Here is a 26,804-nt window from a genome sequence, read left to right as displayed (position 1 = left end):
ATTTTCTCATAATTCTTTTTTTAAAATTAAAAAATGTGGCAATGTGGCTATTTACGAATCCCTTGTAAGTATATATTCATCCTTGTATGTTACTAAGATGTATAAGCTTTATATGCCATTTGTTTTACCCATCCTTTTTACAACTTAGTACCTTAATTAAGTCTTCCATGATGTATTAAGTATTTTTACAAATATTCATAACACCAAAGATGGTAGTAGTTGAGTCTTATTGGTCATTTTCAAGTGTTAATAAATCTCTCTCTCTCTCTCTCTCTCTCTCTCTCTCTCTCTCTCTCTCTCTCTCTCTCTCTCTCTCTCTCTCTCTCTCTCTCTCTCTCTCTCTCTCTCTCTCTCTCTCTCTCTCTCTCTCTCTCTCTCTCTCTCTCTCTCTCTCTCTCTCTCCCCAAACATATAGAAATATGCATACATGCATGCGAAAATTAGAAGCTAGAAATGGCTAAATTTTGTCATCTATAGATAATATTTTTCTAGTATTGAGTGCTAACTACAACTAATTTGGCATCAATATATAGTCACATGCATTTTTGTATCATCATTTTATCCAACTTTTGTTTTTAGTATATTGTAAGATCTTTCCATCACCCATTCAATAAAGAACAACATTTAAAGATCTCTTAACATCCACATAAAATGCATCTCAAACATATGCTTGCGCAAGGGATTTGATTTTTGTTATCTCTTTAGCATAACTACTAGATCCACTATGTTTGTGTCTTTAATGTAATCACTAGAATCATTAAGCTTTAAAGTAGTCAAAGGAGTAATAAACATCTCAAATTCTTTCAATTGAGGGGAATATTGTGATGATATCTATGTTTACATAAAGTTGTAGACCTAGTGCTAGGTAAACAAAGTACATGCTATCATTTGGTAAAGTAGATAATTTTGTTTATAATGGGCAATATGTACAATTGTAGGCCTACTAATGTATAAGAAAAGTGTGTTTATAATTTGAAAAACCAATAAGCTTGTTTACAAAAGTGATCATGTTCATGAGTATAAAAATCCTAGATAATAGATCTTTAATTATCAGCGTCACACACTTATATGCAAAGAAAACATGAAATTTTACAATTGTATTGAGTGAAATTTATTTGGAACAAAATAAGTATATGATATGTTCATAGCCAATCACTCCGAGTGCCCCAAGTTCTTATAATGACCTTGTTATTGTAGTTCTAGATTTTGAACTCTTTATCCTCCACTTGTAATAAAAACAAATCCATAGTTCAAGCCTTGTCTTAAAAGAAAGCCTACCATTGAGGCTAATGTAGTCTATTGCAATACTACTAGCCATGAAACTATATGCATGGAATCTTCTTGTGTGTAAAAAAGAAGTGCACATGGTTGGCTATGTTTAACATGGCTTCCCCTCAATCACTTCAAAATAGGGTACTTTTTGGACTGTGAACATAGACCTGATTTATGGTTTCTTATTAGGATCATATTTCTTCAACTCTAAGGTATAAATGTCAATGAAATGTGTCTTATATCATCATTACTACATCTATTATTTTCTCCAATTCATGAGCAAGGATGCTAAGGGCATATTTTGATGAGATATTGCAAGCATTTATTCATGAATAAAATAAACTATTTTAGAATAATTTTCTACATTCAGAAGTACAATATTAAAATTTGATAAAAGTAGAAAAAATTTAAATCATGGGAAAATTATCAAAAAAGGGGTAATTTTACAAATTTACCAAAATAGGGGGCATTTTTTCATCTAGGGGTAATTTTACAAATTTACCAAAATAGGAGCCATTTTTTCATCTAGCACAATGAAGGCATATTATCAAGAAACAAGACTTGGAATTCAAACACACATTGTCGGATAAGGAGATGCATTGGTCTTCACATTCTTTTAAAAGTAAGACAACACTTGATTAAAGGATTGACTAATCACCTTTATCTCATAGATCATCATGAAACTTTTTTATGCTTAGTCAAACCTTCTCAATGAAAGTATACTAAATCTTTTCAATAAGATTAGGTGACAAAAGTGTCATCGGTAATTTTGCAATGTGAAACATTCATATTAGAGAAATAGGCACAAGATTGTAACTATATCACATAGAGAAGTAGATTGCACACTCTATTACTTGAGGCCTACCTTCTACTTCAATCTCAATCATGAATTTTTTCCTTGGCCTTGTGATACTAGATTGTACTAAAAGATAATAAAATCCAACTAGGAAGATTATGAAGCCTAAAGATAAATTAGGTTAGATTAGAGAAAAGTCTTGGATGCGATGAAAAGATGTGTGCCTTTGCTTCACTACAATAGACTCGATTTTCCCATGAATAGTAACATCTACTTTCATGATGAAAAGCTTAATGAACAACCTCATTGCATAGATTATAGGACTACTTATTTACTACATGATGCAATTAATTCTATGAAGATATTATAATAGGTTGATCCTGTGAATGTGAAATGCTAATCTTGCTCGTGCACATCTTATCTTCTCATGATAGATATACTTACTTCAACTATACATCAATACAAGTGCAAACACACAAGAAGTTTGATAAGACATTGGAGCTTCTTGAGAAAGGAGTTCAAGACACAAATGTAATGATGATGAAGCCTAGCAAAAATGAGAGCCTAATCATAGGAAATGATTATGTTTCTTAGGATAAGCAATCAATGGTGAATTCAGAATTGTGGTGCCGCAATAAAATTTTGATAGTGAGTTGCAACTTGACTAGCTTCATCAAGATGATCTTTTGTTATTTGATCCCATAAAAAGGATGTTCAATAAACTCATGGAGTTGATCATTTTGTGCTCAATCAACCTAGGAAAAAGTTTCACCTTTCATAAAATAAAAGGATCTCACTCTTTGTACACAAAATTTGGTAGAACTTTTCCTAAAGGTGGCAAAACTCTTTTCAAAAAAATGATAAGACATAAATGGCACACATGAAAAGGGATTCACACTAGATTTTGCAAATGGAAGTGCCTACAACTTGTTGTTGGTGGAAGCTCAAGCAAGAATATGCTTGCATTTTTCACCAATTAAATTCATCAACGTTTGATTCAAAAAGTCATGAGATATAGATGGAGTTGACAATATTTTCATAGTGATTAATAGTGAGATGGAGTGAAGATTGAATAGTGAGATTTAAAGAAAAGTATATTGAAAGGTATAACAATTAAGATACTACAAATTGTAGAGTTGTAATAGCAAGAATCATGTATGCTAGTCTTAAACCATTATGTGTGTGTATTGTGGAAAAAAGTGGAACTTGGAATGTGAATTAAATAGGACTACGGAAAAAGTGAAACTTGGAATGAGAAATCTACACTACTATGAAAAATATGCAACTAGGATTCAAATTCAAGCTTTACCATAATTGGCAAACCATGAAACTAAACTAATCAAGAATATCTTCAAGTAACAAGTCCATGAAGAAGATCTTTTATGTCTATTTCAGCTAAACAATGTTAGATGCTCCTAAAAAGTGAAGCATTGTTGACAATAATGAAGGGAGACATTAGCAACTTGGTATTTACACATGTCCAATGCTTGACTTGAAAATGGCGCAAATGAATGAGAGAAGATATACATACGAACTCAAAGACACAGAATGAGAAAAGTAGCCAAAGTAACTATTTTTGTTGATCTTGAATATAAGTTTTAGGTTGAAATGCCAATGGAAATTCTAAAGTTATAAGAACTGGATGAGAAGACTTTAGATGAATATGCAAAGAGCATGATTGATAGGAACATGACAAGTTGTGTCATCTTTGCATCAAATCACATATGCTGATATAGATTAGCACCTGAATGTCCAAGTGTGAGGTTTATATGAGCTCTTTTGTTTGGGGGTGGAGGGTGAAATTTATTTTGAAAATGATTTTTTTATAAACAAGACATCAACTATAGAAAATTGATGTAAATTTGAAAATAGCATGTCCAAGTTTGAGTTTGCATTTGATTTTGGCCTTAAAGTTAAATGGGTTATTATCATGGAAGAATAATCAATTAAAAAGCTTTTTAAAGTGATACTTCCACTCATGATAGAAGGATATGTAGCTATTGCTTTTGGATTGCACTTATAGTTAAAGGTTACAGGTCTTAAGTAACATCACCCTCATAAGAGGGTCTAAAAATGAAGTTTTTACAAATAAAACAATGATTTTGTACTCATTTCTTGGGGGAAAAGGAGGAAGAGATCTTTAGTTTTTGTGGTAATGGAGATATAGAGCCAATAGTCAACATCAATGCACACATACTAAGATTTAAGCATGCCCCCCCAAAAAAAGGGTGCCTCCCTATTAAGATGGTGGTAGTAATGCCATCATCATGCCTCTTTTCCACTCCTACCATGAAAAGTGTTGCTGTGTCATGCTATATTTCTAATGGAGCTAAAATTCCTTAAGCTTTAATATTTGAGGTTATGTGTGTTTTAGTGTTTCCAAATGATTTTATTTAACTTCTTTCTAAAATCTAATTGGTTCTCTTCATAAGTGGAGTGACATTAATTTCAACCTCCAATGGTGAGGACCATTTTGATTGCTCGTGCTCCACTCCATAATTGGAGTGACATTAACTTCAACCTCCAATGGTGAGGACCATTTTGGTTGCTTGTACTATCATGAAAAGTGTTGATGTCTCACACTATATTTCTAATGCAGCAAGAATTCCTTAAGCTTTAACATTTGAGGTTATGTGTTTGAGTGTTTCCAAATGATTTTATTTAACTTCTCTCTAAAATCTAATTGGTTCTCTTCATAAATGGAGTGACATTAATTTCAACCTCCAATGGCGAGGACCATTTTGGTTGCTTATGCTAACCTTATTTTATAAAAAGTTAGCTCCCTTTCACCCTCCCCTATCCCCACAAAAAAACCCACTACCAACAATGATGTTGGCATCTATTATTAGGGCCTCTTACAACAACATCTCTCTTTCATACACCATTATCTCTCCTTCAATATATTTGATAAAGCTTATAAGTTCTCTTCCCAATAGAGTTGGTTTATCTTCTCAAGCTGATATGAGAAGGAAAACACTTCTTCAAATGGATGCAATTTTAGTTGAATTTTTTAAAAAAGGCTTTATGGTTCTATAATTTAGGATGAGATGCCTCTTTGAGCATTTTTCTCTTGCTCTCTTTTTAAAAGAAAAGATAGAAGCCATTTAGATAAACCAACAAATAATAGTCATAAGAGACCTTCATACACATAATTATAAAGAAAAGAGATATAATCATACAGGAAATATAAATTCAATAGAAAATGACCTTAGCTTAGAATGGAAATAAGCAATAGAAAGTGATGCAATCTTGTGGTTTAAAAAGTGAGGCCATAATTTTTTTTTCAAAAATCAAGTCCAAACTTGCTAGACATTACATAATGATAGTTTTGTTCTCAAGACTTTTGATTGATATACAATGTGATAAGCTCGAATGTAAGAAGTTAAACATGCAAGAAAATTTACACAAAGAGTGCCATGATGGCTAGTTTTAAGCTAAGATTAGGATGTGCCACATTACTTTGATAAGGTAGACTAGAAACTACCACACCTTGAAATCTTAATTATATTCCTTGAAAGGTACCTAATGACTCCTAATGATATGTCATATGATATGATTTTGTAATGACATTGATATGTCTCACAATGTTCTAGACATTTCCTAGGATTTGGTGACATTACATTCCCTAAAGGGCCTAAGATTGAGCCCAAAAAGGGCCTAATAAATGCTCATAATTCTATTCTTGAAACTTTTGTGTAAACTAATTGAAGACAATACATTTGACTTTCCATGTAATACCATCAATATCCTTGGCAATTAGAAAATGAATTTAAATTTTTTTTCATAAGAAAGATGAAATGAATGCAAAGCCTATGCTTACTTGAAAAGAAATCTAACAAGGGGTTTCTTTAGTGGTTTCCTTAAGAGATTATTAAGAAGACAAGTTTGTGGGCCTATCAAAGTTTTAAGAATCATTTTTGGAATGATCCATGTAGTTTCCCCATCAGACTTCAATGGTAATTTTCCTTGTTCTCCCCATTTCTTTGGCTCTCTAGTAATCTGATTCTAGAATTTAGTGAAATTATTTTTTGGTTTTGCTTTAGATATCCAAATTTTTAGGTGTAACTGAGTCTAGAAGATGAAATTCCACAAATCTTGATTAAAATAAACCTTGATCTTTTAGGATTTGAGAATAGCTTGAGGGAAAGGGGTGCCTACTTTCAATGCTTGATTAACCAAAGCATACCCCACAATTGGCTAAAGTATACCCCCTCTTCCTATTATTCAAATAAAGAAGGTTCCCACCATAGTAACACATTTAGTTCCTTGTCCTCTCTTCATGCCAGACTGAGAGTGAAAATAAGGGGAATTTTCATAGCACCCCTTTTCATGGAGACAAAGAGATGCATGCAAAAATGCAAGTTTAGGGTATGACATACTTTTATGCCCACACTTTACCTTGTATACATTTTTTCTTGAGCCAAAAAACCCTTCTTTGCTTGATTTCCTTATCAAAGAAACAAGTATTTTCCCTCAATATGCTGTTAAATTAGACCATTACAAGGAAATGGAAGCATAACAACAATATTAATTTTTTACGAGATTTAGTGGTGTTGCAAAAGTGTTGCCAGATAGCGATGCTTTGCGGCACAAATAGTGACTATATACTCCAAAAAGAAAAAGTGACAAATGTTGAGAGTGGCCTTTTTGGATTATAATGAGCATGAAGAGTGAAAGAGAGAGGGAGAGAGCTCAAAGCGAGAGAGAGAGAGAGAGAGAGAGAGAGAGAGAGAGAGAGAGAGAGAGAGAGAGAGAGAGAGAGAGAGAGAGAGAGAGAGAGAGAGAGAGAGAACCACTACCATTCATGAAGAAGGAGGTGATGGCCACAAAGGAGAAGGAGTAGAGAAGAAAGGAAGACACAAAGGAGAAGATGAAGAAGATCATGAAAGTATTCTTCTTTGAGCTTTGAGATAAGTGCATTCTCTCGCGAGAGAGAATTAAAGAGAGGGAGGGAGAGAAAGATAGAGAGAGAGAGGATATATATATATATATATATATATATATATAGAGAGAGAGAGAGAGAGAGAGAAATAAAGAAAAGGAGAGAAAACATTAGGAAAAAAATGAACTTAGAAAATATGGGCCTTTTAGGTCCCCCTCTCTTTTCCTTAAAATAAGGAAATGTGGAGAGAAGAATAGTAAAACAATAATCTTTTATCTCTAATATTGCAATCTTATTTTACATTTTTTATATTATCCACAAAGGATTTGCTCAAATTTCTTTTGTCTCCTCATTCAAAAATAATTTTCAACCAAATTTTACATTCAAAAAAGAGTTAGATACAAAAGTATGGTGCTTGGTTATCAATGTAAAATGGTTAGTAGATATCTAGTAATTGATATTTTAATAAAAATGAGAAAAATAAATTTTTGTAATTTCTTTTAAGATATTTTATGAAATTTTAATATTCTAATTTTTGTCAAAAAATAAACGTGCTAGTCATTTTTTCTAGTTTTTGGAGATGTTTTTGGAGGTAAATTTGAATTTTCTAAATTATGAGAACTCTTGGATGCTCCTACTCTTTGAGCCATTCTTTCCCATTTCTTTACTCTCTCATAGCTCTATTTTGACATTTTCTCTCTAATTATGCAACCTTCATAAACATGTAGAGAATTACTTACACCTCTCTTGCTCAGAATCACTCATCCATAACCACTATATGTAGTCCATCTTAGTTTGTCTATCTATTCTCCCTCAGTATACTAAGCTATCTCCTTCCCCTTGATATCTTTGTGTGCCTCTTGTTGAGATATCGAGCTCCACTCATGATATGCCAGGGTGACCGTTGTGTATTTATGTCACCAACTTGTCAGTTGCAGACGCGGTTGGTACACCGCCCATGAATAATAGCTAGATGACAGCTATCCTTATCTACTCTAGTTCGTGGCTTGGTTAGTATGCCACCTTAGTTAGTTGAGTTTGGTTTGAGACCCAATATAGGGTTCTTCTATTTCTTTGTATGAGAGTTCTTTTGGCTTACACAACTAAGAAGAGGAAAACTGTTTTCAGCCTCCACCCTTGTGTGTATTCCCCCATTGTGCAAGCAAAAAGCTACAAGTGAGACTCCTTCCTTCTCTCCCACAATCTTGACATGGTATCAGAGCCTTGTTCGTGGTAAGGAGCTCAAGAAAGCAAGCCAAGCTCACGATGTTCTGGTAAGAGGAGCAGTGTTGCTTTCATTTTCTGTTTTGGGAGCAGATCTCTGCAAGTAGCACAGCCAGAAAGTGCAGGAGTGCATTGTCTCAGGTTGAGACGCCCTTCGCGGTGAAGCAAGAGGGCAGTATATGTTGCGGGTGAGGACTTTAGCCCTCGGCGACCTTGTTTTTTTTATTTGCGGCCATTTCGGGGCCTATTTTGGAGGCGGAAGTTTTCTGCATGCACTCAGGAAAAGGTCCAGTTTTATGCTGTGCAGCCACTGTTCTACAGGTCGGTGAAAATTTTCTGTAGAAATTGCATCGTATGCTTGTGCACAGAGACATTGGGAGTTTCAGAATCATCCTTGGTTCCTGTTTATGCAAAATCGTCACTAGGAAGTGACTGTGTGGTCAAATACCACTTTCGCCAGTTTTGCAGATTTGCCCTTGTGAGGGTGAAGCTGAGTTTTTGCAGTGACAGAATTTTTCGCAGTGTTCTGTAATGGCGTCTGATTCTCTTTCATAGATTGTAACTGAGAAGCTTGACAAGAACAACTTCCAGGCATGGAAGTTTAGAATGACGAATTTCCTTATGGGAAAAGGATATTGGGAATTTGTTGCAGGAAATGAAGAAGAACCAGTTCTTCCTGATGTTCCCAATCAACAGCAAATGCAGGTTTTCAAAGCATGGCATGAGAGAGCCAGGAAAGTTATGTACTGGCTGTCTATCAGCATTTCAGACTCTATGATTGTGCATATTCAGGATGCAAGTACGCCAAAGGAGGCATGGGATACTCTGTCAAAGATGTATAGCACAAATACGCAAGCCAGGAAAATGCAGCTCAAGCAAGAGTTGCACAATGTGCAAAGAGAAAATATGAGCATCAATGACTACCACATGAAGGTGAAGAAGATTGCAGATGCACTTGCTTCCATTGGGTCGCCAGTGGAAGATGATGATTTAGTTTCTGTGACCTTGAATGGTCTAGGAAAGGATTATGCACAGTTTCAGACATCCATTTCAGTTCGTGAAAGATTTCTTGATTTTGAGGAGTTGGTTGCTCTTCTAATTTCTGAGGAGCAGAGAAATGGTGGTGCATCTTCTTTAGGAGGAACTTCAAAAGAAATTGTCTTCTACTCAAATGCTGGAAGAGGTAGAGGCAGAGGTGGAGGAGGCCGATTTGGAGGCCGTGGTAGAAATCAGATTATGCAGCAAACTCAAGAAAACCAGTCCTATGGAGGAGGACGTGGTAACTCTAGAGGCAGGGGGAGCCAAAGAGGTCGTGGTGGATGGCAAAGAGGCCAAAATGCAAACAGTAATGTTGAATGCTACTATTGTGGTAAAATGGGTCATATGGCTAAAGACTGCTATAAAAAGCAGAATGACATCATGAATGGAAAACTGCAACAAGGAAATTATGCATCTTCTAGTAGACAGGGTGATGACAGAAATGAGCATTTGTTTATGGTGCAGCACATGAACAATTTAGTGACAAGTGCAGAAGAAAGCAACGATGTGTGGTATGTTGACTCAGGTGCATCAAACCACATGACAGGTCATGCAGAATGGATGGAGGATGCAAGGAAAATAGAAAAACCAGGATTTGTGGAGACTGGTGATGATACTGCACATCCGATTGTGCAGATTGGAAAAATTCCTTTGTCTATGCAAGATGGGAAAAAGAAATACCTGTCCGATGTATTTCATGTCCCGAATATCACCAAGAATCTAGTTTCTGTTGGTCAAATGGTTGAACAGGGCTTGTAGGTCAGATTTAATCCTCATGGATGCTTTGTTGAGGATATCAAAAATAAAGGTTGCTTGATAGCAAAAGGAAAGAAGAAGGGCAGAATGTTTACGTTGGATGCAGACATGTCTGAATTGAGTGCAGCAATGTTTGCACATGGGACCGGTGTAGTTGCAGATATTGATATCTGGCATAAACACATTGGTCATGTTAATGTACAGCGACTTAAATCAATGCAGGCCCAAAATATTGTTGCAGGATTGCCTAGATTCAAGGTTGCAGAAATGCATAAGGTATGTGAAGCCTGTCAGTTTGGAAAACAGGCAAGGAAACCATTTCCTAGACATGTTCAAGAGAGTAAGAAGCCATTGGAATTAATCCACTCTGATATGTGGACTACTAAAGCTGCATCTCTTGGAGGCTGTCATTATTTTGTCACTTTTATTGATGACTATAGCAGAAAAGTTTGGGTGTATTTTATGAAGAAGAAAAGTGAAGTGTTTGGGCATTTCAAAACTCTTAAAGCTATGGTTGAAAAAGAAACAGGTCTGCAAATAAAATGCCTAAGGTCAGATGGAGGGGGAGAGTACCTCTCAAATGAGTTTGCAAGGTTCTTGCAGGAGCATGGCATAAAGCAGCAATATTCATGCAGTCATACCCCACAACAAAATGGAATTGCAGAAAGAAAAAACAGACATATTGGAGAGGTGTCTCATGCCATGCTCAATGAAAAAGACCTGCCAGATTTTTATTGGGCTGAAGCAGTTGCTACAGTAGTCTACATAATGAACAGGACTCCCACTGCAGCAATACATGGAATGACTCCAGAGGAGAGGTATACTGGTAGGAAACCAGATATTTCTCATTTGAAAATTTTTGGTTGCATTGCCTATGTACATGTGCCACATGAGTTGAGATCCAAGTTGGATCCAAAAGCTGAGAAGTGCATTTTTATTGGTTACTCTCTGCAGCAAAAAGGGTATAGATGCTATAACCCTTCTACTCGTAAGTTTACAGTGAGCAGAGATGTTGTTTTTGATGAGATGAGTAGCTAGTATAAACAAGTAAATGTGATTGATGATGTAGATGCACAAAATGGTAATGCTGGACAGAATTCACAGCAGCAGTCACAAAATATTAGTGGACCTGGAGCGTCCTCTAGCAGTGGTTCACATTCTTCGCCATGGACAGGCAGATTGAGATCAGGAGAATCTTCTCAAAGTAATGCAGATAGTGGTATGCAGGTATCATGAAAAGGAAAAGAGAAGGTTGATCAGCCCATGTTTGATGTGAATGCAGGTCACTCTTATGTGGATGGTGAATCCAGTGGCTCAGAACAGAGCATTGATGATGAGTTGGGTATTCCTTCTATTGTTACACCTGGAGTAAGGAAGACCAGGGATGTTTTGAGAGCACCTGGGAGTGAACCTACTTTGCGCAGGTCTACGAGAGCTAGGTATCCTGTGGATAGGCTGAAATATGATGGATTTACAGCCATTCACTATGCATATATGGTCAAAGTGATACAGGAACCAGAACCCACTTCTTTTGAGCAAGCCATGGGAAAAGAAAAATGGAAGAAAGCCATGGATGAAGAAATGGATGCCTTGGAAGCAAATGCTACATGGGAGTTAGTACCTTTGCCTAAAGGTAAGAATGCAATTGGTTGTAAGTGGGTTTATAAGGTGAAGCACAATGCAAATGGTTCTGTGAACAGATACAAGGCAAGATTAGTAGTCAAGGGGTATGCACAAACATATGGCATTGACTATGAAGAAACATTCAGTCCGGTTGCAAGGATGGCAACCGTAAGAGCAGTCATTGCTATGGCTGCATCAAAGGGATGGTCTTTACATCAGATGGATGTAAAGAATGCCTTCTTGCATGGTGATTTGCAAGAAGAGGTCTATATGGAGCAGCCACCAGGTTATGTGCATGCTGTTCATCCTGAGTTTGTTTCCAGGTTGAAGAAAGCTTTGTATGGCTTGAAGCAAGCACCTAGAGCATGGTCTGACAAGATAGGACAGTATCTTGTCACTATTGGCTTTCAGATTTCCAAGGCAGATTTCTCACTTTATGTGAGAAAAACACAGAAAGGTATTATGCTACTTGTCATTTATGTTGATGATTTGATTATGACAGGTGACAATGATGAAGATATCCTTCATGTGAAAATGCTATTGAAGCAGAAGTTCGAGATGAAGGATTTGGGAGAGCTGCGTTCCTTTGGAGCAAAATGTGAAGCTGAGCGCAGATGTAGGTGAGCTTCTGGAAGACCCTACTATGTACAGATGCATAGTGGGAAGCTTGATTTATATGACTATTACCAGGCAGATTTGAGCTATGCTGTTGGATTGGTAAGTCAGTTTATGCAGGCTCCAAGGAAATCGCATTTGGATGCGGCTAGACGCATACTCAGGTATGTGAAGTCCACATTGCAGTATGGACTATTTTATGAGACTGGGGTTCAGATACAGCTGCATGGATACACTGATGCTGATTGGGCTGGTAGCATTTCTGATAGACGATCTACCAGTGGATATGTGTTCTCTTTTGGGAGTGCTGCAGCCACTTGGAGCAGCAAGAAACAGCCTACAGTTGCCTTGTCGAGCACAGAGGCCGAGTACCGGGGTGCAGCAATGGCTACATGTGAGGAAGCTTGGTTGCATAAGCTACTTTATGATATGCATCAGTCTACAGATGGACCAGTTGTCATTTATTGTGACAACATGAGCAGTATACACTTGGCAAATAACCCAATCTATCATGCTAGAACAAAGCACATTGAGGTGCATTATCACTATGTGCGGGAGAGGGTTTTACTAGGTCTTATTGATCTAGTTTATGTCAGCACAGAGGATCAGGTAGCTGACATATTCACGAAGGCATTGGGTGCAGAGAAGCTGCGCAAGTTCAGAGACCTGCTTGGTGTGCAGGAATTGGGATTGAGCTCGAGGGGGAGTGTTGAGATATCGAGCTTCACTCGTGATACGCCAGGGTGACCGTTGTGTATTTATGTCACCGACTTGTCAGTTGCAGACGCGGTTGGTACACCGCCCATGAATAATAGCTAGATGACAGCTATCCTTATCTACTCTAGTTCGTGGCTTGGTTAGTATGCCACCTTAGTTAGTTGAGTTTGGTTTGAGACCCAATATAGGGTTCTTCTATTTCTTTGTATGAGAGTTCTTTTGGCTTACACAACTAAGAAGAGGAAAACTGTTTTCAGCCTCCACCCTTGTGTGTATTCCCCCATTGTACAAGCAAAAAGCTACAAGTGAGACTCCTTCCTTCTCTCCCACAATCTTGACACCTCTCTGACCATCTCTACTCTATCTCTTAAGACAAACAAGCTGGCTCTCCATTTTTATTAATATCTCTATGCATTACCTCCAACCTATCTCCATATAAATACCAAACTAATTATTTTCATTAACATCTTTGTGGGGTTATCTTAGTGTCTCTACATATGCATCTCTAGTTTATCACTATAAACTCAATAGCCCTATCTTTGTTAACATATAAGTGTGTTGTTTGGCTTCTCTTTAGTCTAACTCTCTAGATACTAAACCTCATGTTCTCATTAGTATCTTTGTGTAATCAATTTATATACTAAACCTCATATTCTCATTAGCCCTATATTTGAGATAGAGGTCAAATATCCCCCAATGTTTAAAAGGACCTAGTGTATTAGTGACGACCCTCAAGTTCTATAGAGTTAGACATAGATGGGATTGAAGCACGTGGACTTGTGAATTGATGGGAGAATCAACCCAATTGATTCCCTAACTAATAAACCTTCAATTTTCTTGACAATTACATATTTTGTGAAGTATGTGTATGAGCATAATAATGGGTTTCTTGGTCACACTAAGTAGCTCAATAATCAGGCATTCAAAGTGTTTACAAGCTACCAAGAAAGCATAGCCCTATTTAACCTTTCCTCCACTTGCATGGGAAAGTTTTGCTAAGTGGCAGCTTTCTTAATCCATTTTCAGCAATTTCCAACCATTTAATTAATTCAGCCCTTAATCCATGCCCAGAAAATTGGCCTTGCCCATCCAAAAATTAATTGGCTAGGCCATTTGCAACCCAAAGTAGTCCCATGCATTAATTGACCCTTGGACAAGCATTGATCCATTAATTAATGCCTAGTCCTTAGTGTCACCACGGACACTTAATGGCCAAGTAATGGTCCTAGGGGCAAACTGGCACCAAAATCCACCTAGAATCTAACAAGTGTTACTTGTTACAACTTTTGCCTTTGACACCAATCTTTTTCACAGGGTCCTTCAGCCTTCAACTATGAAAAAGTACCTTGCACCTCACATGTGCAACACATGTGCATCTTTTAATTGCACATTTGATTAATCCTTTCATCAAATGTCAATTAAACATAAGCAAAGCATCAAATTTTCACGTCCTCGTGACAGTACAACAGCATTTAATTGCTACTACAATCAAATTGAACAATAAATTTGAGGGAAGTTCAGAAATTTTGGTGAGAATCAACATTAAATTGCTGAAATTTGTAATTTTCTGGGCACACATTACGAGGAAGGTGTATAACAGCAGTATACATCAATGCATTGCTGTTATTATTGTGGATGAGTGGTATTTTGGGTGACATTGTGCACACTTTGGCATTTGTGTGAGAGTTTGACACTTGTTTAGTAATCCCGAGAGATTTCTGGTACTCTAAGGAGGACCCACACTATACTTCATCTTTGAAGCATTTGGCTGCAAACTTTTGCTTATTTCTGACAACATGGCACGTCAGGGCAACAATGATCAAAGTAGCATCCTTGGTGTCCTTATTCAAGACGACAAGCTTGATGGCTTCAACTACACATTATGGAGTTTTATGATCTGCAACCTTCTTGTTGTGAAGGATTTGTGCAACTATGTTACAAGTGACTTGTTGTTGTTGTTGCTCCTCCTCCTCCCCCCCTCCTATGGAGGATCAGAGGAAATGGGATTCAAAGGATTCTTAGGCACTTTCGTTGATAGCATTGTCACTAAAAAGGGCTATCATTCCACACATTTGGTCTTGCAAGTCCTCAAAATCAACATGGGACATACTTAAGTATATGTTTATTGCCCACAATGAGGCCAAGATCTCCTATCTTTGCAAAGAGTTGGCAAATGTAAACATGGATAAGGGTGATAGCTTGATAGCACCTCACTCACATATAGGATTTGCGTAAGCAGCTACTCAATGTTGATAAGGTTATTCACAATGCTAAATTGGTGAATATCACACTGACCTCTCTTCCAAAGTCATATCTTGGTTTCCACGCCTCTTTGATGTTGTCTTTGAGGGGGGGACCAGCAGCCCCTTAATTTTGTGGAGTTAGAAGGCCTCTTGTTGCAAGAGGAGCAAACTCGAAAGAATGTTGCATTGCATTCAGGTGATGTGGCTATGCTTTCAAAGTTTAAAGGCAAGGGTAAAGCTAGGCAAAATGCGCAAAATCAACAAAAGGGTGATGTTGGATAGCCATCAAACAAGGCTCTATCTAAGACTCAAATAAGTCTAAAAAGAAGGGAAAATGACATTATTGCAAGAAGCCTAGTCACCATATTGATAAGTGCCAAAAGAGATTGGCCAAGGAGGAGAAAGACTTCGGTATGGCTGGCCAAGAGACATCAGCCAACAAATTAGCACATGGTGATGCTTCACCCAACTTGGTAGAGGAGGATTTTGCATGTCTCACATGCAATTATGATTCTTCTATGGTTGATTCAACATTTAATGCTGTTGAACGCAGCAAACATGGTATTTTGACAATGGTGCTTCAAAGCACATCACTTCCAAGAAGTGTTTGTTTACTTCTTTGCATTCATCCCCTACTGTTGAAACAAATTACAAGACTCAAGAGTCAAGACCCAAGAGTATAGTATGAGTCATGACTCATGATTCATGAATAATGAAATCAACAACTTTATTATGAGCCAAATGCGCAATCTTATATCAACTTCATACACAATAGCTCATACAACAAGTGGCATAGCTGAATGAGACTATAATTCAATAAAATAATTAGATTGTCATAATATAGGATACTTGACAAGTGTTGCACTAACATACGATAAAGAAGATCCCACTTGGAATCCCATCTTCAATATTCCATTGGATCATATTCATATTTGTTCATTGCATGCTTTTATCAAAATCATGGAGAAAATTTTATATGAGTATATTTGCTTTGCTTATAGAATGTAATTAGAAAAAGAAGCCGTTGCAATGTGTAGGAATGTGGAATGAGTTCTATCAAAAGTTGGGCTACACAAGCATTAAGTAATGATTTAAAAACATGAAAAGAGATTAGGAAAAAATGGCAAGTTGCCAAAAAATCCTTGATTTGGAGGAGAAAAGGCTAGAAAGTTTCTTTCGGCACCCATTAGGGAGGAAGGAAACGTCTTAGTTCATAGGCTGCAAGATTATTGTTGAGATATTTGCAATCACACCTAATAAAGCCTCTTTGTATGAGGCAATTTAGACTGAAGACATGCATGCTGCAAGAATCCCATATGCATAGAGAGGAAGACTAGCACCTACCCATCTCTATATAACATTGTACTTTTATGTCACTCTCATAGATGATGAATGCAATATTATGATGCTTTTCCATTTCAGTTAGTGTCCTATTCATTGTCAATATTATATACAATATTGTGTTTATGAGTCCAAGCTTCCATCTTGGAACCTAATTCACTTGTGTAATAGGTCAAGTCTTTGTCTATGTCATCATGATCTTAACCTTCTTCTTCCTTCCACCATAGCATCTACCATGCTCTAGATCACGTGTCTTTTGACATGGTATCAGAGCCCATTTGGGCATGGCCTAGCTCATCTCACTTCTCTCTTAGTTCCTCTTCACTTCTGGTTAGCTCATGACTTCACTTCTAGCTCCATTTTCACTTGTATCTTCAATCAAGCTTGTGGCAAGCCATAGCCAGTCTACACCCTGCCTCCTTTGAGCACTTAGATCTCTTCATAGAAACCATATCTGGTCACAAATCCTTCTGGAGAATGATTCCTCATCTAAAGACACTTCTCTCTATCACTTAAAACCCTAAAATTGCTACCTCTTAAGACCAGCATAGCATCTGCAACGATTTGCTGCCTAGAATGTGCCTATGACCTGTCGTACTGCTGACGCTGCACCCACAGTCCATGATGTTGATGGCCATCATAGGGCATTGATAGCCCATGAAGTAAGCTTCATTTATATTTAAAAAAATTTTAAATGATGCACTATAGCTCCTGTAATTTGTGGAAAACCAATCTGCCCTGCAAACCTTAACTGTGATGACTACCATAGCCAAAAACTCAAAGCTTCATCTTTTTATTATTTTCTCTCTCCTCCCACTCAAATCATATCCATACCACTTTGATCTAAACAAAAAATTTCCCATCAAGTCATCAAGGAAGAGCTCACATCAAATCATCAAGCAAGAAGAAACATCATCAAACTCAAGCATAGTATCTCTTGATACTACTGTAGTGTGCCTTCACACTACTGCCTTGTATCCTTTGACATATTCAAGAATCAACTCATTTCTAGTCTGATCTCACTTACTTGATGATGATGTCAATGACAAACAAGAAGATCTCTATGTGGATACACTTCATGAAGAGTAACATGACTTGTGTTGCTTATCTACAATACATGGAAGATTTTTGTGATCCACTTGCAGGAGTATATGAAGCTACCTACACCAAAGAGCAATCAATGTATTCATTTGAAGAATTTGAAGACATGCCTGCTACCTTGGAGATAGTGCAAGAGATTGAAGTCATTTCCGCTACCTCAAAGATAATGATATATTTGCTTGAGGGGGACATGGACATGAAGACTAATGCAACTAATGCAAGCAAAGTCAATGAAGAAGCAGACAAGGAGGACCTAGAAGTAGAGGACCAAAAAGTCAAAGCAGTGGACATTGAAGCTGCAAGCAAAGTGAAGAACAAGTACAAGATAAAAAATAGCAAGCTAAACAACACCGACGATAAGACCTATAATAAATTGAAGATCTATACGAAAAGAAATACTTAAAACTGCAAGGGCTTGCTGGTCCTTAATCCAATGTTTTACTAGAATTTTTTAGCCTTGTAATGCCTAGCCCTAATGCTTCTAACATAAGCTTGTAAACTCCTCATGGAGCCTTTTACTACAGCCTCTGTACACTTTGTGAGGACTCTATTATACCCTCTGGATGTCCACCATGTTTGTGGTACCCACACTTAGCTTTTTCTGTGATAGCCTTTGATGTTTTTCCATGTTTATGGTGTGCCCATACTTTGCATGTGTTGCTTTCACTAAAGGCTCTACACACTTTGTACTTCTGGTTGTGATTGAGGAGGGGTGTTGAGATATTTGCAATCACACCTAATGTAGCCTCTTTGTATGAGGTAGTTTAGGTTGAAGACATGCAGGCTGCAAGAATCCCATACGCATAGAGAGGAAGATATGCACCATCTCTATATAACATTGTACTTGGATGCCACTTTCATAGATGATGAATGCAATATCATGATGCTTTCCCATTTCAGTTAGTGTCATTTCCATTGTCAATATTATACAAAAGATTGTTTTTATGAGTCCAAGCTTCCATCTTGGAACCTAATTCAATTGAGTAATAGGTCAAGTCTTTGTCTATGTCATCATGATCTTAATCTTCACCTTCCATTCACCATAGCACCTACCATGCTCTAGATCCTGTGTCTTTTGACAATTATGATGCTAGGTGAAAAAAGTTGCATTTTGTGGTTCTTGATCAAAGTGATAGAGGTAAAAAAAGGTTGGCCAAATCCAAGGTTTGGATTAGTTTCAATAATATGATCCTTGCTTTGAACAGTAGTGTTTGACAATGGAGATAAGCAAGAGTTTATCAATGATATGCATAGCTTTTATGAAAGCATGGGACAAAAGTTCTATCATACATTACATGGTACATAATAATTAAGTCTACATTTTAAAGGTGTATAAATTGTATAATTATTAAGCATATTTTTGCTAATGTGTGATATGTATCTTTGTAGCATATGCTTGAGGTGTATGGATCATACTTTGTAGAAAAGAGAAGCATTGGAGTTTGGTTCATGCAAGGGATGGAAGTTCACATTAGATAGTGCGTGGTGTATACCAACAAAAAATCTGTCATGATGGGTTGGCAAATGGTAGTAATTCAATGATTCAATTACTATCTTGGTGGTATAAGATCATAGTAGCAAATGAAGCTCAACTCTCAAAGCAGAGAGTAAATGAAAGTAGTGAAGAATTGATTGCAAACATGATTCAATCACTTCATGTCACTAAAATAGCATTCTATGATGCCTCAAGTGCCAAATAAGACCATACCAAGGGACAAGAAACAAGGCTTCAACAATTGAACAAATGGGTTCAAAAAGAGCTAAGATAGTACCATGAAGAATGTTGTTAGTGTGAACACAATTTATTATTTACAAGAGAAAGAGAAATAGTTTGTATATGAATGCATATTAGACTTTAAGCACTGTACCCACCACCTGTAGTGTGAAGTGGGGGGTACTATCAGTGTAGTAATACACAGGCGGCTCGACGGAGGCACATTTATCCCCAACACATGTAGGGAGCCTATCCTACCATTTTAACCTTTACACAAGTACAATGAGTGGAGAATTGAAGATTGAAGTGTTCTCAAAGGCTCAAGTACCTTCAAGAGCAAAACAAGGTAAAATAGGGACTTTAAAGGATATTGCAAGGTATTTACATGTCCTTACATGTACAAACTTCATTACTAAAGTACAGGTGTAGATACTATAGGGTGCCTGTAGGTCCTACTCAGCCTCCTACAAGGTTTGGTAGCCATTTGGAACTACTATTTTACCTTACAGGTGGAAATAGAGTTCATTGGTTGAAATAGGGTACAGGCATGGATAGCTTAGATTTAAAGATTGAATTGCAAAATTTTCTGTCCTAAACCTGTTATAGCATTCTATAGCTCATCTTAAAGAGGGCATCCTTCTCTTCAATTTGAATCAAAATTTTTTGGAATCAAACCTTTCTAGCTCAAGTTATAGTCTTTTTTCTGATAGAGGGTACTGCAGGATTACACTATTAAGGCAGGGCATAAAGACAAAAATAAGGCCCAAGACAATTATGCACAGCAAATCAGAGATTCTATGCTAGAGAATATACCCTAAGAGAGCCTTGAAGAGCCCAAAGTACATGGATAAATCAATGCACTTAATAATACCTTGTGTGCACATGAAAGTAGACATGCCCAACATCATGAGGACCTATTATCAAGAGTGGAGCAGATGCTCTTGTCTACTATCAAACAAAGTCTTCTATTGAGAAATTAATGGATTCAACTACTCAAAAAAATGCTTCTATTGACAAGTTAGTAGAATCTAACGCTCAAATAATGGCTCAATTCTCCCAATGGATGCAAATGCAAATGGGATCTAAAGAAGAAAATGATAAAGGTTATTCTAATATTGAGCCCTCAGTCCCACTTCAATCACCTAACCAAAATGGTCAAGGTCATGGAATTATTGGATGAAAAGAGGTATCCCATATAGCCAATATGAAGTAGATGAGACTTCACAAAGACATGATGACTATTTGGGCAGTTTGAATGGTGCCAAGTCCTAAGCTTTTGGGCTGAATACCCAACTTCCTAGAGGTCCTCTAACTACCAATAGAAAGGTTTCATACTGGTTTTGGCCAAGTTCAATGGTCAATCATCTTTACCATCTGTTCTAGAGGAGTGAACCTCCAAATTTGAATCTTACTTTGACATATTTTCTAAAACTGATCATATGAAGATTCATATTTCGTCCTTGCATTTCGAGGGATTTGTGCATACTTGGTGGAGGTATATTAAAAAGGAAAATATAATTGTAGAGAATTGGAAAGATTTCAAGACACTTATGGTTGAAGTCTTTGTGTCCCCTCTTGAAAAATAGAAATTGGCATGGAGGAAGATGATATTGATGAGGCTAATGCAATTGCACCTAATGTTGAAAATGATGATCTTGATGAAAAAGTTGGGCAAGAGTATTTTTATGATCCGACCAACTCTTTTCCTTTTGATCCAAGTGGGAGTGTTCCTTTCGATCCAGGTGGGACTGATCATGAGTCACTTGCTGCCACTAATTGTTCCATTTCCATGGATGCTTGGACAAGTTCTAAGAGCCCTAATACACTCCGTATGAAGGGTAGCATTCATGGGAAGGCTGTGTTAATTTTGATAGATAGTGGTAGTACACACAGTTTTGTGACTAAGTCCATTATGGACAAGCCAAATTGCCTTCCCACTGACTTACAACAACCAATAAGAGTTCAAGTGGCCAATGGTGAAGAAGAAATCAACACACAAATATGCCCACATGTTGCTTTATAGCTAGTTGAAAATTTTGAAGCAAAAGTAAACCTGATTACCTTGGAAATGGGGCCTAAAGATATCGTATTCGGTTGTGATTGGTTGATGATATTAGGCAAAATCACTATGGATTTCTCATAGCTGTATATGGAGTTTGTCTTTGATGGAAAACTCATCCATTTATAGGGAATTCCTAGTAGATAAGATTTTCAGCTTATTACCATTCAACAACTCAAAAGGGAATACAAGAGTGTTCACATATATTTGTTTTACATTTGAATAAAGAGATTGAAGATCAACCCATAAATTCAACAAGTCATCCAGCCTTGAAAGTTCTTCTTGAGGAGTCTAGGGATTTGTTTGAGGTGCATACCTCATTGCCTCCCAAGAGAGCACTAGATCACCCTATTGATTTGGAGAGCAACTCAAAGCCAATTAATAAGCCACCCTATAGATTGTCCAAGTGTGAGTGAGAGAAAGTAACTAAGAAAATCAATGTACTTCTTGAGATGGGATTCATTAAACCTAGTTCTTCACCCCTATGCATCTCCAATCTTGTTAGTAAAAAAGGAAGATGGATCTTTCAAGATGTGCATTGACTATAGGGATCTTGATAAGATCATAGTGAAAAAGAGGTATCCAATACCCAAGATTGGTGATTTTCTTGATGAGCTTAAGGGGGCTAGATTCTTTATGAACATTGATTTGAGGTCAGGGTATCATCAGATCCGCATGTGTGAGGGTGAGGAGATCAATAATGCTTTTAGGACTAATTGAGGGGTCTATCATTTCCTAGTGATGCCATTTGGGCTTACAAATGCTTCAGCTACCTTTTAGAGTCTAATGAATAAGATATTGTAGCCTTTTCTCTTTCAGTTTGTCTTAGTCTTCTTTGATGACATTCTGATTTAGAGTAAGACCCTTTAAGACCACCTATCACACATGAGAAAAGTTTTTGATGTATGAAACATCATAAACTCTTCGGTAAGGAAAAATCAATGCTCTTTCATGCATACTGAAGTGGAATACTTGGGACATATTGTCAATGAAAAAGGGATACAGGATGACCCCAAGAAGCTGCAGTGTATTAAAATTTTGCCAGCACCTACTACTACTACTTCTCTTAGAGGATTTCTTGGTCTATCTTCATTCTATCACTGATTCATCAAGCATTATGCAACTATTGCAACTCCTTTGAGTGACAAGTTGAAGAAGGAAGCTTTTTTTGGGGATGCTCTTGCAGATAGTAGCTTCAACTAGTTAAAGGAACTCCTTACTTCCGCTCCTATTCTAGTATGCCCGGATTTATTGAAGGAATTTACCATATAGTGTGATGTTAGTGGTCGAGGCATTGGGGCTTTTTTGTTATAGGAGCATGGAGTGATTGCCTTTGAAAGGTGTAAGCTTAACGATAATGAAATGGACATGAATATATATGACCAAGAGATGTTGGCTATCTTGCATGCAATAAAGAAATGGCACCATTATTTGTATGGCAACCGATTTAGAGTTCAGAGTGATCACAGGGTCCTTAAGTATTTCCTTACTCAATACAATCTTACTCCTAAGTAGCGTAGGTGGGTAGCTATAGTGCAAATTTATGATTTTGACATCACTCATACGAGGGGTAAAAACAATATAGTGGCTGGTTCTCTTTCTCTCATATGTGGGCTTGCAAAGTTTCAGCAATCAACTGAGCTACATAGTGATTGGATTGAAGAACTACAAGAGACTTATCTTTTGGATGAAGAGCTCAGCCATATTTTTCAAAAATTACAATAAGGTCTCATGGAAGATAACTCACATTATTAGCTTAAAAATGGCATTATCTGGTTAAATGGCAAGATTGTCATTCCCTCTATCTCTTCTTTTAAACTGAAAATTATGGAGGAGTTGCATTCTTCACCTTTAGTTGGATACCTTGGAGTTTTCAAGACCTATTATAGGATTAGCAAAAACTTCTATTAGAAAAGGCTGTGGAAAGATATCAAGGACTTTGTCATGAAGTGTATACCTTGTCAGCAGAATAAGGACATCACCCATAACCCAGGTGGTTTGTTGCAGCCATTACCCATTCCTATAGGCAAATGGACGCACATTACCATGGACCTCATTACTAGCTTGCCTACTGCCAAAAAGGGATGTAATAATATATATGTGGTCATGGATAGACTCACCAAGGCATCCCATTTCATTCCAACCAAGACCTAGTTTACTACTTCTCAAGTGGCCAGTTAGTTCATGGAGTAGATTTTTAGATTACATGGATTACCACAAGTGATTGTTCATGTCATGAGACAGAGACTCAAAGTTCATGAGTAACTTTTGGCAAGCGGTACTCACATCCATGGGCATTGAATTGGATTTTTCTTCATCCTATCATCCATAGACTAGTGGACAGATAGAAAGGGTAAATAAGTGGTTGGAGACTTATCTGTGCCATTTCTATTATGATGTCTGAAATTCATGGGATTCTTGGTTACACTTGGTTGAGTTTGCCTACAACAACTCCACCCAGGCTAGCATTGGAGTTTCACCATTTGAGGCCATGTATGGTTGTAAGGTGCCCTTACCCACAGTCATCTTTAATGAAAGAATCAACCCTCATGGGAAGAAAGAGTTGAAAAGAATGCAGACCCTTCTTAAGAAGTGTAAGATGAATCTTAGGAAAGATTAAGACCAAATGAAGATGTATGCTGATGAGAAGAGGTGACCTTTAGAGTTCCAAGAAGGAGAATTGGTTTTATTGAAGGTGCCCAAGTCTAGGTACTCTACTTTGAAAGATGGATCTAGTAACAAGCTTGCTCATAGATTTTATGGCCCCTACCAGATCTTGAAGTGCATTGGAAACTTGGCATACAGATTGAAGCTACCCTCTTCCACTAAGATTCATAATGTATTCCATGTTAGTCAGCTCAAGATTTCTTTGGTGATCCTATTGATACAGTTGATGAGCTGCCACCTATTGATTAGGAAGGTCTTATTCAATACATCCCATAGACTGTCATAGGTCAGCGTGAGAAGAAGCTTCTTTCGATCTCATTCCATCATTGAATATATGATCAAATGGAGAGGTTTACCACCTGAAGAAGCTTCTTGGAGGCCTGATTCTATATTAGATGAGTTTTATTTTCTAAGGGACACATTGATGGCTGAAGCCTATTGACTATGGAGCTAGTTATGGTGTAGATAGGGACCTAACAACAAGCTATTTTAGAACAATTTTTATTTTGTCTAATTTTTAGAATTATGCCACTTACATACTCAAAGTACTCTGCTACATATTGACATGTGGCACGCCTCATTTGGACACTTCTACTAGAAGTTATGGTAGATTTGGTCCAACAAGGCCTGACTTTATGGCTCCAAATACTTCTGAAGCATTTCTAATCATATATATAGTTGAGGCCTACTTTTGTTTTGCCATTTTATTCCATATGTTTATCATCTTTCATTTACTTTTCCATTTGTAAAGCTAAAAAAACAAAGTAGTACTCTATTCTATCCATCCTTTTCCAGTCTTTGTAAGTTTGTTTTTTAGGGTGAAAACCTTTGGGATGGGATGGATTGTAAGAAGCTGGGAAGAATAAGGATTTAGTGTGTAAATAACATTGATGCCATGTCACACTAACATTGGTATAAAAGGAGAGGACATGTAATTTTTCTCATCTTTTAACACATTGATACATTACTATTCTTCTCCTCCTCACCTTGCTCTCAACTTCAATGGCTTCTTTCTCTTTCCTATCTTTCTCTCTCCATTTCTAGTCATTATCTCTCCTCGTCACTCTATTTCTCTCTCTTCACACTCCTATCTCTTCTACAGTCCTCTCTTCTTTCTCTCTCTTCAATTCACTTTCCAGACAAAAAATAGTGTCGTTGGCTCTACTTTCTCGAAATACGAAACATACATATGTAGATTTTAGAGCAAGTGAATCTTATTTAATTTTTATGATAAATTAGTAGTGCTTGCGTATGATAGAAAGATGATTGTAAATGATTGAAATAATTTGGAATTTAAAAAATTCATTCATTTTTCTTCATGTATATGAAAAATGATAAAATTATAAAACTCGAAACATGAGATTTAATGAAAATTGATATTACTATTGGATTTTGGGAATTAAATGATGTTCAAATAGCATGAAAATGAGTGTACTAATGGATTACACTTTGTATGAGTCATACGAATAAAAAATATAAAATATAAAATATAAATTTAAATAAATAAAAAATATCAAAATTAATCAAATAAGAATTTTTTTTAAAAATGATTGTAAGCATGTTAAAAATTATAAAAACTGAGGCGAACATTTGAGATGGTGTAATAAAGGTAAAGCATGAGGGTTTGCCTCAATTTGCCTTTATTTATATGTTAAAATACATGTTTAGGACTTATTTCTATGAAAAATTATCATGAAATCTCCACATATTTGTGCAAGCAAGTAAAATGTAAATGGTAGGTGACGTGGGACTAAAATGAAAAGATATTTGATTAAGTTGCCAATTTCTTTGTATATCTTAGCATATAGGCCATGCTTTATATAAGTTTAAGAGATTAAGTAGCACGAGTTAGTCAGGTGTTGTCCCCTAATGACACAACACAATACTAGTAGAAAGAAATCATGAAAAGATTATTTGTGCACTTCACATTGGCTGGTTTTTCGTTAAGTTGTTTGAGAATAGAATGTCAGACTTCACATTTGGCTAGTTTTTAGTTGTTTGAGAATAGAATGTCATATACTTTGCATATGCAATCTACATATTATCAAGATTGTGGGAGAGAATGAAGGAGTCTCACTTGTAGCTTTCTTTCTTGCACAATGGGGGAATACACACAAGGGTGGAGGCTGAAAACAGTTTCCTCTTCTTAGTTGTGTAAGCCAAAAAGAACTCAAGTACATAGAAATAGAAGAACCCTATATATGGGTCTCAAACCAAATTCAACTAACTAAGGTAGCATACTAACTGAGCCACGAACTAGAGTAGATAAGGATAGCTGTCATCTAGCTATTATTCATGGGTGGTGTACCAACCGCATCTGCAACTGACAAGTCGGTGACATAAATGCACAACGGTCACCCTGGCATATCACGAGTGGAGCTCGATATCTCAACACTCCCCCTCGATCTCAATCCCAATTCCTGCACACCAAGCAGGTCTCTGAACTTGCCTAGCTTCTCTACGCCCAATGCCTTCGTAAATATGTCAGCTACCTGATCCTCTATGCTGACATAAACTAGATCAATAAGACCTAGTAAAACCCTCTCCCGCACATAGTGATAATGCACCTCAATGTGCTTTGTTCTAACATGATAGACTGGGTTATTTGCCAAGTGTATACTGCTCATGTTTTCACAATAAATGACAACTGGCCCATCTGTAGGCTGATGCATATCATAAAGTAGCTTATGCAACCAAGCTACCTCACATGTAGCCATTGCTGCACCCCTGTACTCAGCCTCTGTGCTTGACAAGGA

This window comes from Lygodium microphyllum, chromosome 22 (assembly GCF_053477565.2).
Source record: "Lygodium microphyllum isolate KBCC chromosome 22, Lygodium_microphyllum_v1.1.10, whole genome shotgun sequence".
NCBI classification, from domain to species: domain Eukaryota; kingdom Viridiplantae; phylum Streptophyta; class Polypodiopsida; order Schizaeales; family Lygodiaceae; genus Lygodium; species Lygodium microphyllum.
This window is presented reverse-complemented; position numbering follows the sequence as displayed.